This window comes from Rhinolophus sinicus, chromosome 15, assembly GCF_057876585.1.
Source record: "Rhinolophus sinicus isolate RSI-liver-muscle chromosome 15, RSI-T2T, whole genome shotgun sequence".
Lineage (NCBI taxonomy): Eukaryota > Metazoa > Chordata > Mammalia > Chiroptera > Rhinolophidae > Rhinolophus > Rhinolophus sinicus.
Genome location: NC_142515.1, coordinates 41361992 through 41382855, shown reverse-complemented (window position 1 = coordinate 41382855; position 20864 = coordinate 41361992). Strand labels below are relative to the sequence as shown.

Below are 20864 nucleotides of genomic sequence, written 5' to 3'. Positions count from 1 at the left end.
TAAACTTGGAATGGTTGACTTACTGAAATCATACTTTCGCACGAAATGTTTTTCCTATAGGGACACTTTTCCCACTTTATTTTTAGTTGAGTTCTTTTGAACAAAGCACTCCAGTGTTCACTAGGGGCCAGCTAAGGATACTGTGTAGGACCTTTTTCTCCATATTTGACTCTCTTTGACCCACCTCTAAGATTCTCTAACATCACTGATTCCAACTTCCCCTCTTCCACGCCCTTAAAATTAAATGCAGAAAACACGTTATAGGAGTTTTGAAAATTCACGTCCTGGATTCTGTAATCACTCTTTAATCCCAAGCAAGAGGCGGTGTGGTGTGGCAGGAAAATTCCAGGAGCAGGCTAATAGGAAAGCAGGGTTCTAAGTCTGGCACGGTCATTAATGATCTGAGGACCTTGTGCAAGTTGCTTCATTCGCCTTGGCCTCAGCTTTTCATCCACACAGAGTGTGATGAACCAGGGAATCTGAAACCAAGGAATTCAACTAGAACCTTCTATGATGCAAATTTTCTGCCTCTATTCAGTCAGAAATCCATAAAACAACTTCTTTCTCCAGTTCTACTATTTATCAACTATATGAGTGTAGGCAAATCCATTAGTCTTTCACAACACCAGTTTCCATATCTATAAAACAGGCAAAATAATAGCATTTTCTTGAAAAGGGTTGCTGTCATGATTAGATATGATTACCTAAAGAACTCATTGCAGTGGCTGCCACAGAGTAGATGGTCAAGAAATGTTATCCATTATTTGGCTTTCGGGAGACACAGTTTTGATTCATTTTGGTAAGAAGGCAACAGACACTGGTAGCTACTCAGAAGATGTTATGCCCAGCAATCACCTTTCCAATTTGGGTTCCACCCAGCTGATTCCTGCTAAAGGGAAGCCAAACAAATAACAGTCTACCCCAGCACAGGTCCACCATATAACAGAGCCACTCCACCTTCTGGGGACTCACTTCATGGTTATCTCTTGCTGAGAACCATCTAAGAACCTTCCTTGTTTTCTTTTTCAATCCTAGATTCAAAGAAGGAGCATCTTGAGATATCATTTTAGATTAAATTCTGAGGTCAAATTGAAATGAGCTGATGTGTATTCTAGCATAATGATTTCAAGTAGAGGTTTCTGGGCCTGACTCTTGTCTCTGCCAACATCTGCTTGTGGGTAACCTTGGCAAGTCACCTCACACTACTCTTTCTCATTCTCTCCATCTGTAAATGCAAATGAACAAACACACATATTTCATAGGGTTGATGTGAAAAATAAATGAGTCGTTACTTAGGACAGTGCTAGCACATATTAAGCACTTATATTTCATAGGTATTATTTATATTTACTATATTTCCTAGTGAGAGGGTTTAAGAGAATGAGCTCCAGATGTATGAGTATGAACTACTTATCCAAGATTGCACAGCTAGTAGACCAGCGAAAAGGCTGAGATTAGAGAAAAACGGTGTTTAGATATGTATTGGGAGTGCAAAGGACATATCACAATTCTCCATAAAACAGAAGTGGAGAAGTATTGATTAACTTTTTCTCATCTCCCAAAATGCCTACTATGTGCCAGTCATGCTTGTAAATTTAATCCTCATAGCAGCCCTCCCTGAAATATCACTCTCCCCATTTTACTGATGAGTAAATTCAGGTCAAAAGTGGTTCGTGGCAGAGATGGGATTTCAATCTGCACTTGACTGACTTTAGAATCCATGTTTATTCAGGATGTCATGTTGCCTTGCAGTTGGAATAGGGGGTAGGGGGCAGAGAGAAATTTGAGGAGTAAGAGAGGTATGTCTGGAAAATTTATTTGTTTATTTTTTATCAAGAGTTTACCAAGTCAAACTTTTACACCCCCAGATATTTTTCTTTAAAAGCCTTGGATGGTATGGATATCATCTCCCCAGACACTTTACCATAAAGGAAAATTTTAAAGGATTTTTTGAAGCTTGATAACATTTCTTCTTTGCTTGACAATAATTTAAAGTCTTTATTTTTCCACATAGAGGGAGGTTAAAGGACATTGGCTGCTAGAAACTGACCAGTTTTACAAAATGGTTTTTCAAAAGTTATATTTATTCTTAAGTGAATATTAATTCAAGACGTAACAAAATTTTGCAAGGTGGCATGCCCAAATTACTCATAGATGCTCTAGAAATAAAGAGCTCAGAATTACTCATTGTTCTCCAGAACACTTTCTTATTTATCTTCTTAAAGCTTAAACCTTAACAAACCCAACTATTGTTGAAATGCAGAGATTTTCTTTTTTGCTAGAGGTCAGTGCAAAGAGGTAGGGAAGGAAAACGGGAAGGAAAGAAAGAGTAAGAGGAAATCATTCATACAGGGCCAATAATTTCTCCTGTTAATCTACTCAGTGAGAATAAACCCCAGTGAAGAGGAGATGGGCCACCTTAGTCCTTCCCAGTTCTCCTCTGCCTCTCCGGTGTAAGCTCCTCCCCATGCTGGCTATGGCTTCTAGGAATCGGGTGTGTAATTTTCTAATATGATGCCCTATAAATGCAAGCCATCTGGCTCTCCAACGAAGAAACAGCCACTTATTTTAATGCTTGATGGAAAGCCGGCTGCGAGGGAAGATATATTCCTCAGGGCATTTTCAAGGATAATCTAGGTTGTGCTTCTCAAACCATCTGTGGCGAAGCATTCTTTTTTCCTTAACACTTTTTAAACTATTACTTTTGTAAAATACAACACAAATTCATTACTAGAAAATAACCACTTGCTTGGGTGTTCAGCCATGCCATCTGGATTGCTCACAATTTTAATGCTTATTTCATTGTTGATCAAAAACAATTTGATGGCTTGAATCAGCTCAGGAACCATCCTATGAGTAGCACTGATGTAGATTACCCCCCTGCCCTCTGGTGCCAGTTCTTAACTCCCAAACCCCCTTGAAAATGTGACTCCACTTTCTAGTTAAGTGAAGACTTTTTATTGCCCTCTGGTGACTTTTTTCTTCTTCTCTCCCTGCTGTCCCAGAGGCCTAACACCCTCAGGCTTTTGTTTTCTCAAGTCATCCCCTCCTCCAACTTCTCCATCCTTCATCCTCAAGACAGAGCTCATTGTTTTGGTAACCTCTGCCCCCAAGCATACCACATTTCTGATCTTTCCTTTCCTTCCTAACTTCCATGAAAACAGACCCATCCTGTGACCAACCTTCTTAGGGTCTTGTCTGCAGTAATCGATAGGCGAGTTGTGTTGAACAATGAGTTTATGCTGAGATGTATGAACCGACAGCTTGTTACAGTCCATGGAATTCCATATATATAAACATCTGTTTGTCTGCGGTATTAAATACCTGCTGTTTTTAAAGTATTCTACTTGGATGGATGCCATAAAAGATACAATATCTGCTCTCAAATACTTTATCATCGTGCCACCTGGATCATATTCCAAATGGACTGTCAAATTCTTCAACATTCTCACACTCCACTCTCTTTATCAGATCTCCTTTCTCATCACTCCCTAGCCTGGCTGGCCTCCTCACTTCCCTGAACACACCATAATTTTTCAGACGTATGGGTTTGTATTCATTATTCAGTCATATTCCACATGTCTTTGTCACTCCTTCCTATCTTTCAATGCCCTGCCCAAGCTGCAGCTTCATCTTGTAACTTCTGGACAGAGGAACTCTCCAGGGCCACGTGGATCTACCCATCTCTGGAATCCTGTTGAATTTGTAGCCGTAACATTCGATGGAGCCCCACATCAGGAGGTTCTCGAATTGCTCGAATAGCATTTGTCTTTCTCCATGATTAGATTGTAGACCTCTCCTGAGCAGCATGTCACTGTCTGGCATGACGACAATTGATGGTCATCAAATACTGCCCCCTAAGAACAAGGTTGTGTCCTTAACTCTCTAGGAAATACAAACATGAAAGCCCTCGAGCAATTTATCATCCAGGGGTGCAGATCGGCTTCCTACTCATGTAATATTTTGTGGAAGGCTTGTCCTCTCTCATGAAAAAAAAAAAAAAAATGTGTCAGTAGTCGAATCAATGTCAAAACTTCTGCATAATCTTTTTCCCTCTTGGAGAGTCACACAGAAGTTCGCATATTGAAGATTTTAAGAAGCCTTGCAGATGGAAAATTTGTTTAACGTTATTTAAACCAGAGGTTCCCACAAATAATTTGACCATGAAACCCTTTGTCCAAAAACATCCTTTGTTAGTATCTAATGGATGTTAACATTGAAATACATTTGGAGAAACACTGAGTGGGTTAAAATTCCAAAACTAAAATGCTGTGACTATAGTAAAGAGTTACTATTGATTTTGTTAAGTGTCATAACAGTGTGTTTTGTTTGTTTGTTTGTTTGTTCATTTGTTTAAAAAGTCCTGTTGTTAAGAAATGCATACTGAGGTATTAATGGGTGAAATGATTTTCTTTACATATTCCATGGGGAAAATGGGATTAAGGTAGATTAAAGATTGGCGAAATGTTGTTAATTGTTGGACCTTGGTGATTAATACATAAAGTTTCATTTGATAGTCTATTTCTGAGTATCTTTGAAAAGTTCTGTTATAAAAAGTTTTATTTTTAAATTCTATGATGCTTGAAATACTCTATTTTTGCATATTCTTTTTCACCTTTATTTGAAATTGGCCAATTTAAATTCTGCGATCATTAGGACAATATATTAGTTTGGTTAAACTGAAACTGGTCTTTGCTTGTAAAACACATTCAAAGTTAATGTAAATTTGAGTCTGCCCAAATATGTTCCCAAATCCTCAGGGGGCTCTGGTGGAGCGTCAGTGGCACAGCGAGCAGAGCAGGTGATCAGGTGGCCTCCTGTCCCTTCTCCCGCAGCTGCACGTACAATCTGAGACTCTCCAATGTAAACTTTTGATTAGTGGAAATCTACACGAGACTTCATTTTTTCAAAAGTGCCCCACCATTTGAAAATGTAAAAACGTGAAAACCACTGCTGTGTGCCATGCTGCTGACCCAGAAGGAAGTGGTCTAACAGTTCTAATTTGGTAAAGCTCTTCATTGTTCTGCCTTACCTTGATTTTAAAAATTGACAAGGTTAATTTCCAGGCCCCCTTTCCCGTGCTTTCCCACAGAGGCCAGGGAGGGCTGCATTTTGGTGCTTTGCTGGGTTTGTGGTGTGTGGGTTGGTAGCTTGCTTGCAGCCAGCCTTCTTATGGTCTGGGGCACATCAAGCCATGATTCTTGCTCTCAGCTTTCAGCCAGTCAACAACTTCCATGTCTGTGATGTTCTAGCCCAAATTAGCACCTGGGGCAGCCTCGCAAGATCCAGGCTTGGTTTCATGGAGACCGTTTAGACAACACGAGAGGAGGAACTTGTCCTTTTCCCAAAGGATATCCTAGGGTCTAATTCTTGCCTTGGTTCTTATTTGAAGAGCAAAGATCCCAAAGTAAAGAGGACTTTACAAGATGGTTGAAAACATCAGAAAACATCTCTACGTGTTCTTTATCAGATGACAAAATAGAGGACAGTAAAGAGCTCTTCTAACTGCACCTCAAGCTCCTTATGACAGGGTGTAGTGTAGGGCTTCAGAACACCAGGTGTGGAGTCAGACAGTCTCAGGCGCATCCCAGCTGTGCCACTCTTGGACCTCGGGCAAATTACTTAGTCCCTCACTTATGAAGCCTCAGTTTCCTTATCTCTCAGAAAGTTGGGAATAAATCATCTTCTCCATAGGGTTGTCCCAAACGCTTTTAAATGTGCTGTTTCCCCAGTATCATTGCAAAATGAGATTAGGTAAGATCAGCGCTTTGTATGAAACCTGCTCTTGTGCAAAGTAGAAACTTGACACACTCTTGCCTTGTCGTTGTTGCTATTCTTATGGTGGTTGTGGCGGTGGGGGTTGGATTCCTGAGATTATGTACCCCGGCTCCCCGAGAGCTCTCCTATGAAGCAGCCTGCACTAGCACTTCTCCCTTTGTCATCAAGATTAGCTTCCTGGAGGATTTTAATTGAATAACCTTGGCTCTGGGCACACCTGGAAACTAGGAAAGCAAGTTCTGATGAAGATGGTGCCCACTCTGAAAGGCCTGTCAGTCTCGCTCTGCCCTCTCTGATGTGATACTGTCTCATTACAGTCAGTGAAGATCAGGAGAACATATTGGTACCAGACAGGAAACGTGCATTTATTTAACAGTTAGCTTCTGTAGTGATTTCATGCTCAGAACACAACAATAGAAATCAGTATAATAGTTGGACACAGTAAACATAATCTCATTAATCTGGTACCACTTTCTGAAAGCCATGGTTACTAGGGACAATTTCCAAACACCATAGATGGAGTGCAATCCACTGCAAGAATATGAACAGCAGTCTTTCCAAGAACAAGACCGATCTACGTGTGTAAAACTGGTTATTGGCGTCAGTTCTTGACTTTTTTGCCCCCGATATTTCTGATGCTTTTTAGGATAGGCAAAAGACATTGTCTTAATCAGAGTAAAGTTTCCTCTGTTGATAAATGAATTTACTAAACAGGTTCTCTCTTCTGCAAAAGACTCTAAATCTCCTTAAGACGCTTCAGTTTGGTTTTTGCACATTTGAACAATGAAGCAGCCTCAGGAGGCCACCTTTAAATACTTCAGAATGAAGCTTCTTAACAAAGACTCAGAAATACAGGCAAGCAAATCAAAGAAAAATGTCAAACTCTGGATGCCTTCTCTCCCCACCCCCCAGCCCAGCAAAACGTCAAAACTGCTGCTAGGAAGGGAAGAATGGGCCTCCAAATAATGTATAGCCAGGGTGAGGAGAGAAAGAAAAGAAGATAGTATCTTATTTATAAATATTTATAAAACAATCATTAGGCTTGGCTAGAACACACAGTACTTCTCTGAGTTCACTGCTGGGAAAGAATAATAAAAAGCATGGAATTATTCAAATAGAGGCGAGAGGAGATTTAATTCTGTATTTTTAGAAATCTACCAGCGGCTCTCCACATGGCCTAGGGAGGAAGCGGGTAGTAAATGAGCAGAATGTAATCCTGTACTTGGGCTGTGCCCAGGAAACCAGCCCAGCCACAGGTTTCAGAGCCACGGGGTAGCCTCCTGTGCCATCCAGTCAGAACCCGTCCTTTGACATCCCCTGTAAATTGGACCTTGGTTGCTGTCCTTCAGCACAGCTATTCTGAGCTGTGACTACTTCTGCTACCTCAATGGCCCTCCCATTTTTGAAGCATGCCATGCCTGTGCTGAATAGGACCCCAAATAATTCTTTTTTAACAGGCCCAACTTGCGTCTTCATTTTTAGACTAAGACAGTTTAGTAATGTTCTTCTGAAAAGGCCTTCTCTTAGGAAAAATCCCTCTCACTCATCTTTGCTCTGGGCCAGGCTTACACAAAATGGGGGAGGGGATGGGTAATGTCAGGGCTTCCCAGCCACTGAGACGTGGTCCACCACTTCCTGTAACACACAAACTACAAGTCAACCAGGAGATATGAGGGGTTACAAATCTTCAAAGTCCTAAAATGTTCAACCTTTTTTCAAAGTAGCCGACAAAAATGTTTCAATGGTAGGCACGATTTAAATGACTCCCTCTATACCCCTCTCGAATTCAGAATTGTTATTATGATTCTTAAGGCCCTTAAGCATCTCCCCTAAACCATTAGCCACAATCCACTAGAGGAAAGATTTCTGTAAATGGTAACAAAGAAGTTCAAGTTTCTCAGTATTACATTTTGAAATTATTTTGTTTGAAAATGATTTACAAATTTAAAATTGTTTTTCCTGATTGCATTTTCTTAAAATAACTATGTAATAATACAAAAACCAGTTTTTTTTCTAATAAGCCCCATACAGACAACACAAAATTCCCCCACCCTGGTTTCCTCCTGTGTGCAGTACAAATAACATCACTTTCTATGTGTACCTTGACATGAAATATAATATTTAACACTTACTTCTAACTCTGCCTCCAGACCTGTTCTAAGTGCTTTACATGCATTTAACTCTCTTAACGCCCACAGAACAACAACTATTATTATGCCCATTTTATACGTGGGGGAACTGAAGCACCAAGGACTTAAATAACTTGCTCAGGTCACACAGCCAGGAAATAATGGAGCTTGGATTTTAATTCACCGAGTTTGCTCTTAAGACTAGGCTGTCCTGTCTCTCAGTAAGGTAGGAAAGCATTAGTCTGTTACCATGCATATTATCCACAATTGGGCAAAAGCTGGTTCTTGGGAGTCTAAAAAATCTTATTTTTTTATGTATAAAGCACAGGTTACATTAGTACATAAAGAGGTGACAATATATCATGGGAAGGAGCAATTAGGAAAACACTGTCTTTAAAGGAGCAACAATAAAAGAAGACTGTTAAACACTGGTCTATGAAATATGTTAGGAGAATACTATGAAAGTCTTTCCCTAGCAGCAATCCTCTGGTCAAAACATGCAGACACATGTACAGGCAAATGCCACACACAGACGTATGGACGTTATTTCTCCATTAGCCTGCCTTGATCCTGAACTTTTCTGTATTAGAGAATCATTTCTTTGGATCATGGACATACTGTTCACAGATGGCCTCTTTCAATATGCAAATATTGCTGTGATGAGCAGTATATTAATCTCTTCATATCAATTCGTGAAAGTAAAAATAACAAGGTACTGAGGAAATAAGAACAGGACGAGTCAAATTTCAGGAACAGGGGAAAAGAAACAGGTTAGGTGGGGTGCACGGGGTCTGTGGGGAGAGTAGAGACTCAAGCAGGTAATACTAAGGGAAGCCCTAATAGAGTGAGGACTAATGAGAACGTCAAGTGCCCAAGGACCTGAGAAAACTGAGACTAAGAAGGGGAAAGACAAGCATCACCTCACTTATGACCTTTGGCATCAGACAGGATTAAGTCCACATATTGGCTCTGCATCCTTTGACAAGTGATCGACCTCTCTGAGCCGCAACTGTTTTGTCATGGATATAATGGGTCTCAGAGTACAAATGCATGAGAAGTGTCTGGAAGGGAGTAGGCACTCAACATAGGCTAGCTTAACTGTTAGTTCGTCCATCTCTATATTTTGTAAGACATTTTTATAATAATCATATGATTACCTTGCTGTTTTATCCAGGGCTAGCCATGTGTTTTAGAACAACTGCACTTTTCCTCTTCAGATTCAGTGAGAAGTCAAGGAAAGAGAAGGTGCCATTTTTTTTGACTCTCCTCCCACAGTAGCCAAGTTCACGGTGGTTTCTCGGTGGCTCACTAACTGCATTACTCTACCAGAGACATCAAGGCCGCCATCTGACTTCAGGAGAGTAAATTCCCCTCTTCACTGTTGCAAGTATTTCCAAAGGGAAATTAAAGGTATAATTTTTCAGAATTGAACAGTTATTGCCAAGACAGTAAACGAAGGGCTTTTTCATAAAAAAGAATCAGCAACAAGAAAACTGATAATTCATTCTTTCATCTCCAAATTCACCGGGGCTTTGATTCAGCCAAACTTAGGTTTCCCTGATTTTGACCTATGTCTTCAGTTCCATAGCTTGAGAAAGGGGATTGTGAATGTGATCTCCTTGGAGAGAAGGCAGAATTTAAGGAAAAGCAGAAATCCACATTGTACCATAAAAGAAGTGGAAGTTTAGACGCCATACAATTTTATTTGGGACACATTATTGCAGTACTAGTTTTGCATGACCATCTTCTTCACATCTGTTATGAATTCCACCACAGCTATGCAGCTTCAAGGCCTGCCGCTTACAAACTAAGCTACACCAGAACCTGGAGTCAGGAAGGTCCCATCTTCCACCAGAATGTAAACATTCTTCCCTCACTCTTGAAAGCGTCTGGAAAGAATCCTTCTCTCTCCCAAATCCCCAGAAAGAAATATGTCACCAAGGTGACCACATGAACACAAAGTTTCATTCAGTCTTCTGTTTCTCATCTTCACACCCTGAGCTCTCCCACCATGACCTCTTTTTCTACCTGCACTTGCTAGGTTCAAAATCAAGTCTTGTGAACTTGTTATATGCTTAATTATGACTCTAACCCAAATGCCCTTAAATTGACTCAGATAGACCGTTTTATCACGGCTCTGGCACTTACGGGTCCCACTTTGGGCCTGCTCCCACCACATGAGAAACAAAGAGGAAGAGGAAAACTTAAGACCCTTTGGCCCCCTTCTACCACTAACCTCTTGGGAAGGGGCTTGGCCAGAGAAGGGCCAGAGTGGAACTCTCTCAAATTGTGCTGTCCCATACAATAGCCACCCGAAACAGAAATTTTCTACCCATTAAGCAATAACTCCCCAATCCCCTCTCTCAGCAGCTCCTGGTTATCTTTAACCTACTTTCTTTCTCTGTGATTTGGCCTATTCTATATATTTCATAAGTGGAATCCCAGAATATTTGTCTTTTCATGTCTGGCTTATTCCACTTAGCATAATGTTTTCAAGGTGTATCTATATTGTATCATGTATCAGAACTTTCTTTCTATATATGACTAATATTCCATTGTTTGTACATACCACATTTTGTTTAAAGGAAGAGATAATTTAAAAATAACCGAAGAACAAAGACACATTATTTGTCTAATTGATTGAATTCTCTGCCACCCCACTTATCTTTCACTGTCAAAAACTGGAATGATTTTCCTACTTTCTACCTCACACCAGGAGTCAAAGAGCTGTATGGAGTTGTTATCTTCTGACAGGTAAAGTACGAGTAACTGCACAAGGCCTGGCACAGAGTAAGTATGCTATATGACTGTTGGCTGTTATTATAATTATTAATATTACTATTATTATTATTATTATTATTCTGTTGGATAATCAGTACATGGTAGACAACCTGAGTCTGGATTTCTGAAAAGGCATCTAGCATAGTTTCTTAGGCTGCTACATGGGCGAGACGCTCCAGTTAGTTGAACTGGACACTTGTAGGACAGCTGTATTGACTGGTCCAACTGCTTTGGTGCATTCTCAAGTGGTTAGAAAGTCCATCAACCATTGAGGACCAACCTTCCTGTCAGTTCTGCCAGCTGTTCTAGCTCTGCTCCTGGAGTGACACATTGCAAGACTTTTCGCTCTTCAGGTGACACTGCTTTAGTATTTGAAAGTGACTCTGCTCTTACTATATCTTCACTTCTCCAGGGCAATAATGTCTACTAGCTTCTTCTATTCATTCTACCCAGTAGTTTCTAGATCTTTCCTTATCCTAAGCTCCTTCTCTGGATATATTTTAACTTGTTTAGAACCCTCATAAAACGTATGATCCAGAGCTATATACAATAATCCAGATGTGATCTGAGTATGGGCCATTACTTAAAGATGATTTACTATAGATAAATTGATGCATACATAGATACATACATACATAAAAATATATGTACATACACACATATGCTTATCTCTGTATCTCACTGTATATATGGACTTAACCGGTACACACACACACACACACACACACACACACACCCATCCATCCAGACACTTTATTATGATGGCACTGGGGCTTTGATGTACATGCTCTTTAATCTTTAACAGCTCTGAAGAATGAAGTCTTCTATTAGGTCAGCCCCCAGAAAGGTCATTGTGGTGACATGATTCTCTTGCTCAACTGTAGGGTTGGACATGAACACCAGTTGAAATGATGACCTATTGCCTTTGGAGACTACCCAGAGGAATTAAGTCTGTTAGCCAGGGAAAAGGACATAAAGAAGCTTACAGATCCTGACTTTGAAAGATTTCCCTTTCTTAAACATTAAAGTGGCACCAATTACTTTGCTTGATATTCCACAAAGGTATTAAGAACTTTGTTTTGTTCTAGATTTCCAATTACTAAAAAAAAAAAAATATTAGACATTATTTCAGCCCCTTCTTCATCTACAATCTCTCTCTCCTGCTCTCCCACATTTTCCGCCTTCTAATCCATTCAAAGTACCCTGTAAAATCCAATAAGCGAAAGTCTCAAAGGTTAGGTAGCTTGTATGCATATGTGAGACCTGACAACACATGGTTTATAAGAAGGCTATAATCATTTAAAGGAGAGATCAACAGCACAGGTGTGCTATAGCTTGATCAGAGAAGCTGATCTTTATTCATTTTATAAAGAGGAAATGGAGAAAAGGGAACACTGAGCTTCAATAATAAAATGTCATTTCTTCTAAATAGATCAGCTTCGTAAGTTAAAATGATTCAAGGCTCAATCTAGTATCTGGGGAATAGAGTCCTCTGTTTCTAAAGACAGATGTGATTATGACACATAGTCAACAATATTTTTCTTCATTATTGTTTGGCCTGAATTTGGGGTTTTCTGGGAGGGAAAAGGAGAGAAGTGGTTGAGGACTTGAAGAATAACAGGAATTAAATGTGAATGTATTTGTGGTTCAATGTCTCTATTACCGAGTTTTATTGTTGGCTTAGGTAAAATATCATTTGGAATTTATCATGAGACGTCTCCTAGGCCTTTTGGGAGATCATTCTCAAATTAAGGGATAGAATCTGAGTCTCATGAGGTTGTTTTTCATTAACTTAACAGAAAAACCATGCTCTTAGAATGAGGAACCAAAGCCAGGATGTGGGTTTCCTAAGCTACCATAACAGCACAGTTTAGAATGTGGTGCATGTACTGCAGTTAGTTTATAGATTGTTCTTTTATGACATTCAAACTATGATTCTATTCTAAGACAACTTTTAGGTTCATTATCTAGGTGATTCTTAAAGCTCTGTGACAACAAATACCAAATATATAAGCATGGGGTAGTGAGGATGTTTCTTGCCCATCCCTCTGAGATATTTAAAAAATAAATTAGAAAGAATTGGGAAGGAGAAATTAGTTAGACAAAAGCAAAACTGGATTACAAGCTTGCCTTCAACATCTACTGGCAAGTCATTCAATTTTTATGTCTCGAATGTTAAATATTTAAAATGGGTACAACTGTACCAAATTCTACCACCTTACTAGGATTACACTGTGAAGAAAATAAAACATGAAATACAGAAGAAAGCACTCTGGAGAGTTAAAAATAAATTCCCACAAATATGAAGACCATGTAAGCTGAAATATATTGCTGTTTTCATGCATCAGGTCCTGTACTTAGCAATGTACTGACACTATCTCATTTAATCTTCATGACAGATTTATGAGGTAAATACTTGTATAATGCCTACTTCATGGCTAAGGCATGGAGACATCAACGCAGTCACAGTTATGAACAGAGGGCACTAGGATTTGGATCGAATGTGTCTAACACCAGAACTAGCTCCCCTATGCATTTTGAGAACCCGCCTCAGCTCGGTTACTAACATTCTTGGTTAACATGGCAAGGCATTGATCTGAAATATTACAGAGTGATTTCAAGGCTTAATATTCAGCACATGTGCCACCAGTCATGATTGGTGGCCTCTGAGATGGCCCCCAACGAGCTCCTTGACTTAGATCCAGGCCCTTGTGTAATGTCCTCCTCTTAAGTGGGAGGGATTTCATGAGTCACATCTAATGAGGAGAATACAACAGAAGTGAAAAGACAACACTTCCGACATCAGGTTGTGAAAATATAAGCTACTTGGTTTCCATCTTGGGCATTCTTTCTCACTCTTTCTAGGATCACTTCACTTCAGGGGCAGACGTGGGGGGAAGAGGGGGATGGGGCAGCTGCCATGTTGTGAGGCAGCTTTGCAGAAAAACTGACACGGTAGGGAGATGAGGTCTGCTAATGGCCACATGAGTGAGCTGGACATGGATCCTCTGCGGTCTGCCAACAGCTATGTGAACGATCTTAGAAGCAGATCTTCTACCAGCCAAGCCCTGACATGACTATAGCTTTGGTCAAAATCTGGACGGCAGCTTTGTGAGACCCAGGTACACCGACACACAGAAACTGGGAAATAACAAATGTTTGTTGTTTTCAGCCACTAGGTTTCAGGATAGTCTTTAACGCAGGATTAACAACCAATACAAATGTTAACCAAGTGACTGACTAGAGAACTGGAATCTCTCCAAGCCTGCCTCCTTCAACTCATTCCACAAACACTTACCGGGTGCTTACATGCCAGGCATCAGATATGGTCCTTGCCCTCAAATTGCCAATCATCTGATGGGATGTGGAATGGAAAGAGAAATCGTTTTTTTAATAATTAAAAATAAAAATTCTTTCTAAAATGCTGGAGAAAGAGTAGGAAAAAATGCACCACGGAGCCCCCCAGAAGGACTCCAATTCCAGGCTCCAGATATGAAATCTGGGGCAATCACTTCTCTGAGCTTCAGTGTCTTCCTCTGAACATATCATAAGAGTACTTCCAAAAGTTTGTAGGATTAAATAAAACAATGCATTGAAAACACCTGGCACGAAGCCTGGCATATTATAGGCTCAACAAAAGCCAACTCTATGAGTATTATCCCTCTTTCAAAAATAGGGAGCAATCATCCATGTTGTGCAGGATTGTACAGTGTGCAAAGATATATGTCCATAGACGTTAGGATGGCCAAGCGGTCTAAAGCGCCAGACTCAAGCTCTGCTACCTTGGAAAGATATACGTACATAAAAAGCTTAGCACAGGGCATAGTCTGTTTCATATGCACTCAGAATATCAATTCCCATTCATTTCTTTAGACCCCATAAATCATGCTATAAATCATGCGATGGAAATAATTTTATAAAATAAACGTTGGGGGGCTTCTAATTTTTGTCTAATATAATTTCTCCATTTTGCTTCTTCAACTGAAGATTTGACTGTCTTTTGCAAAGGGCGTCACTATGAGCCAATGGAGGAGGTTGAAAACAAGGATAGGATGGGACATCTGACTATACAACAAAGTAAGATGAAAGTTGGGGACTGGAGGGAGATCAGAAGTTCCCGATTCTCTTTGCCTCTGAGTGACCACCAATGCCCACCTCCAAATGAGGACATCAAATGGTTTCAGTCCCTTAAATATTGTATAGCTTTAAATGAACGGTGACCTAATACAATTATTATTTATAAAACACCTACATGTCTATCACAACCTGAGAATAAGGACTGATGTTCCTCATGAATTTCCTAGAATTTGATCAAACCTACATCACCATTTAATATGACTAAAGTAATATGTAAGACTAGAAAGACACAAACACACACACACACACACAACCTCCCAAAGAAGTGAAAAATCATTAGAGTATATTGGATTTTATTTCTCGAAGAACTAAACATGACCACTAGATGGCACTGGAGTCTGATTTCATCTTTGTATTTCCAGAACAGTCTCTGAGAAAAACAAGTATAAAGCTATCATAAATTTTCTGAGTCAGTTACTTGCCTATATGATATGGTACAAGGTATAAGAAGACATTTTGGTATTCTTTTTCAAGTTCCTGGCAATCTCCCGTCAATAAATGAACATACTGCCAGTTCAGCCTGAAGTAAACTGATCTTGTCCAGACAAGTAAGTTTCATGATCCCTTCAAGAGCTTCCTGTAAGTAAATTTGGTTTCTACACGTAAAATAGATTATAGTTTACAAGTGAAAAAAAGTATGATATGCCTCTGCCAAAGTGCTGATTTCAGTTGTTCATTTCCCCTAGAAATTCAAATCTCAGTTCTGACACATCTAAGGTAATGCCTGAAATTCATTCAACAAATATGTGTTGAGACCCGTGTTCAGGGTCCACTTAGACACTGAGAGGCAGAGAGCATCCTGTGTGGAGCTTCCATTCCAGTGGAAGAGCCAGACAATAAGCAAATAGACACAATAGTGTCATATGCGAGGAAGAAAATCAGCGGTTAACATGAAGATAAGTGGGAGCAGGTGGGGGTACACTTGCTAAAGTTGTCAGATGTCTTCTCTGAAAAGGCGAACTCTAAGTTGGACCTAGAATGACAACAGAGATTTAACCACAGAAAGGAGGTCAGCCTGGTGGAAGCAGCAAGAGGGTGGGAAGAGTAGTGAGAAAGGAGTTGGGAGCGGTGGGCAGGCCAAGCCATGGAGGGACTTAGAGCTTGTATTTCATCTTGTTATACAACTCACTGAAAGGTTTTCAGGAAGCAAATAGTATAATTGATCTACCTTTTTAAAAGATCATTCTGGCTGTTGGTGGGCAATGAATTGTATGACATAGGGTGACAACAACAAGTGCTCAACACATGAATAGTAAAAGGATGAATGAAGGACCGTGCTATGTGGCTAACACCAGCCAGGTGCTTATCATTCACTGAAGTTCACTTTACTCATATTACATTGATAGAGTTAGGTGCGCTCTTAAGACAGTAGTTCCCAAGCTTCAGCATCTATCAGAATCACTTGAAGCACCTATTAAACACAGATTGCTACACCAACGTGCTTAATTATACCGTTTCCCCGAAAATAAGACCTAGCCGGACCATCAGCTCTAATGCGTCTTTTGGAGCAAAAATTAATATAAGACACATGCATATTATAATCTATTATATTAAAGACCCGGCCTTATAGTAAAATAAGACTGGGTTTTATATTAATTTTTGCTCCAAAAGATGCATTAGAACTGATTGTCCAGCTAGGTCTTATTTTCGGAGAAACATGGTACTTCCCTCCCCTCCCCTCCGCCACCACCGCCATTGTTTCCGTCCTGCACAGCTTCTGATTCAGGAGATCTGGGATGAGGCCCAAGAATCTGCATTTCTAACAATTTTCCAGATGATGCTGAGGCCACGGATCTGAGGACCACACTTGGAGAATCATTGCTATAAAAGGCTGAGCATAAAATGCCAACAGCTGTCAAAACAAAAACAAAACAGGGAGAACTTATTTCAGTTCTGTTACTGTTCAGGCTTCTGGATCTTGGAGACCACATACATCCTTTTCTTGTATTACTAATGTGGGAAATATTACTCATTTCCTGGCCAAGGATGAAGTCCCTGTCGTCCTTACTAACAGAGCCTCCGTTTTGTTCCGGGTAATTGTGTCCAACTTCACAGTTCAAGTCAGGATCGCCTGGGGCCCAACATGGAAGCCCCACCCTCTTTTGCCCTGTACTCACCATCCCAGCCTCCTTTGAATGGATGGCAATGCCACACAGGTCTCACCAAGGAAAAGTAACAGAAGTGTACTGAAGATCCTGAAGAAGACTTTCCTCCCCAGTAAAAAAAAACAGGGAGAAAGGAGCTTGCATTGGTAGGAGAGTCTGGTCAGTGACTACTCACATGTAAAAATAGCCATGACTTCAAAAACGTGATACCTGTTAGGCAGTGGGGTGCGGTAAGGGTTTAAGAACAGGCTCTCAGCAACGGGGAAAAAAAAGTCAGCTGCTGATTTTCCTGGTGTAACTGCCCTCCCCCCCATGACTGATTTCAAGCTACCAATGTGAAGTCACAGTATACCCAAATGGAAAAAGACAAAACAATAGGCTGTCACGAGCCAATATGAGATGACTCCATCGACCCATTGCCAGGGTTCTAAAACCTAACGACAGGGTTGCTCCTTATCCTGAAATATAAGATAAGCAAGGCTAACCTTCCTTGTTCCTGTGCCCCGAATCTCTTCTAAAAGCCATTTGCGTAGCCACACAAACAGGTGAGAAGGTTCTCACACAAAAGGAGATGCCCAGGTGTGTGGATGATGAGTCTCCTCATCATGATACTTACATGTTGTTGAAATGTAAGCCAGAAAGTGATTCTCTGCAGAAATTTATGCATCCTTATAGGCACTCTGTAAGAAAGCTGAAGATATTCTAAGGTTCCTCTGCTAACCACCCCTCTTATTCAGCGACCTACATTTCTCCTCAGTGTTACAGAAAATACTGTTTAAAATAAGTGACAGCAAACTTTATCTGGGGGCGGGGGGCAGCTGTGAGGAATTAGCAGGACCAGCTCCTTCTGCTGAGTAGTCATTAATTTCCTCTTCTCCCCACGTCCCAGTACTCACCCAAGCTTCTGCTCAGCCACTGTGCAAAGGTTCAATGTCTTAAAAAGTTGTCTAGCAAATTCTTCCTGATCCTCTCCTGACATCACACTCCTGCCTTGAGCCAACAGAGCATCTCTCAGGTTCTCTCATCCCTCAATGTGGCACCTCAGTATAGACAGTCCCTCTGCCTGGAACACTCATCACCTCATTCAGGATTTCCCAAACTTCCTGGATTGCACAAACAACCTGGAGGACTTGCAAATAGATTTCTACATCTCAGCCCTCCATTTACTGAATGAGACTTTCCAAGAGAAGGAGCCTGGAAATACGCAATTTTAAACAAGTGCCCAGGTAATTTTTATCAAGCTGTTTTAGAAAAACCCTGGCTTATCCACCTCCTTTTTTTTTTTTTCAATTGTTCAGCTCTCAGCTTCATCACACTATCCTCAGAGTAGCCCTCCCTGATCACCCAGATAAGGAGGCTGGATCCCCTTCTTAACTGTTTGAGGCTTACAGTGCTTCAGATTACTTCTTAGCCTTTGCTCAAATGAACTTTATTGAGAGTCTTCCCCATAAGACTGTGAATTTCACGAAAAGTAGAAAGCACGTCTGGTTTGTGACTGTATCTTGAGTACCTAGCACCATCCCTGGCACATAGTAGATGCTCAATAAATGTAAGTTGACTTAATTTACTCATGGACCATTCTCACATCTGTGAGCCACAGATAACATGAAGATAATGACCTCTTCATCAAAGAACATTCATAAAGCCAAGCACATTGTCTTGTCCCACAACCTAAATATGTGTCCTTGTTGCAAGTCCTGTAGCCACCACAGGTCTCAATTTCCTAATTCTAAAAGAAGTGAGACTGTATTAAAAGGGAATGCTCCTAGTACGGTGAGTTACAACATATTAGGGGTTAAGTGTGAGCATTAGAATCCTGACATAATAGGGAAAAGGCCAGTCTTGCCCTAAGTAAGTATACACTTTAGTTCACAGTCTACCATGGCCTACAGATCCTTATTAGAGACCTCTAGCCAGAAGGATTTGCACTTCCGTTCTGGGGTGATCTCAGCTCCAACTACGACAGTCCTTGTGCTGGTTGGGTTGAACGCTTTCATTCCACTGTCTCCATAGGGCAAATGTTCAGCCTCACATATTTAATGCCATGTGTCAAGGGGGAGGCAGTGGAGGCCGAGATCAAAAAGGAGATGCAGCTTTTTCAAAGAGCACCATATGTCTATTTTCATTTCCAAACCAAATGAGATGGGTTAGGAAATAAATGTAGAAATTGTGTCGATGTCTTGATTTTTAGGGATCAGACATCTTCATTTTATTTTTTATCTTCTCCGTCTGTTCCTACGCCAAATGCTTGCCCCTTTTGGTACCCATTCCGTTTTTGGTGATTCTCACCAGTTGCTTTGGCTAAAATCTAGAATTATGGATCCTATAGGAATCAGAAAGCCCTTTGATACCTATTTATTGAATTCGTCCTATGTGCCACATGCTATATCTGTGAGCTAACCAAATGGGGGCTATGGTTGTCAGATGTGACCAATGAGGAAGAACCACTGAGAACTGGAGGTGACTTAGCTCCAAGACAGTCCTGGGATTTGGAAAACAGAATACTTATTTGTAAACCCAATGGTGAAAAAGGCTCAGATATTCTCAAATCGATCATAGATTGCTAGAGATGTTAGAAATCTTCAAGGTGCTCTACTGCCTTTTTTAGCTTCAGTCTGAAGAAAATCGATTGGAAGCACACTTTATAAAACAGCAACAAGCAGAGCTGCTAACATTGTCACAGCAGTGGGGTCCCAGAGTTCCACCCACTCTATCCCAATAATAGTTGCTAAGAAGACTCCTAGCTTGAAATCAGCTTGAAAATTGTGCATCTACTGCAATATCTTCATTTTACAGATGAGAAAACTGAGGTGCAAAAAGGGCAATAATTTTTTCAGGATCAGAGAACTCCTCCATGGAAAAGCCAGGCCAGAACCAAGATCTGGCAGCTGGCTCAGGGCCTGTTCCCTTCACTGGAGCACAGGACTTCAGCCATTGTTCCTTCCTAACGTGTGCTATTCCTAAAATCCATCCCCTGGGAAGCCTAGACATTTCTGAAGGTATTTGGCACTAGCATTCGGGAAGGTCTTAGGGAACATGCAGAAGCCAAACCCAATCAGCCCACTACTTCATTAAAGTCAATAAATGCATGCATAATGGTGTCCCACTTCTAGGACAGATTCAGAATCCCCATCCCCCGAAACACTTAAAAGTCAGAAAAGTAGAAACTGGAAGGTTGCACCACTGTACCCACTAGCAGAAACATTTGGTTCCTTACCTACCATAAAACCAACTCTCCAAAACGCATTCAGATTTTGCCTGGGGGCCTGATGAGTTCACTGAGATCATCAGGGCATTTGAGGTAAGAGGGCGCACACTGGTGCCTGCCATGGGCCAAGCTTTCCTTAGTGTCCTTTATGGGAACACTGCTTGCTCATTTTGTATATATTATTTCATCTTACTTACAACTCCAGTACAGTTTAGGGGCAGAGATTATCTGGGCCAAAACCAAATGAATTAATATGACATGATACATTAATATAAGAGACTGAAAAGGAAAAACATTTTCTCTTCATTTGATCCGGCGGGTTACATATTGCTACCTGGAAGAGTAATTTGTGACTCCTAAATAGGATGCTTTTACTGGCTACTCTTGATACATTGTGTTTGTCCTTTTGTATTTATTTTACTATTAATAAAATTGACATAAAAATACACTGTCCTCAGAAACAGAAGACTTCCTTTACATTTATTTAGCCATTCTTCAAGATTTTTCTTCCAGGAACCCATCTATACATAGTGAATTTTGTTACTTTTACTTGCCTGCTGCTCTCTGCCAACCACTGTATGTATCTTTTAATTAAGTAGAAAAGAGATCTTAAAAGCTCACATAAGCCCAGGAAACTCTATTTCTGGCTGACAGCAATGTCTCCTCATTTGCTAGCAAAAGCACAGATTGACAGAATAGAATAGATCAAGAAAATTGATCGTTACT

At 40.5% G+C, this 20864-nt stretch overlaps 1 protein-coding gene across 4 annotated transcripts in view; it reads right to left on the bottom strand.

The window, feature by feature from the left end:
* Positions 1-20864, bottom strand: part of CABCOCO1 (ciliary associated calcium binding coiled-coil 1) — a 563526-nt gene that overhangs the window by 427220 nt on the left and 115442 nt on the right. For 3 of the 4 annotated variants that reach the window (XM_074339487.2, XM_088792036.1, XM_088792038.1), the window contains exon 1: positions 17827-17978. The exons of the other annotated variant lie outside the window; for it this stretch is intronic. The gene's annotated coding sequence lies outside the window, so the exon portion shown is untranslated. Of the gene's footprint in view, positions 1-17826; positions 17979-20864 lie in introns of those variants that run through there. 4 annotated transcript variants of the gene reach the window in all.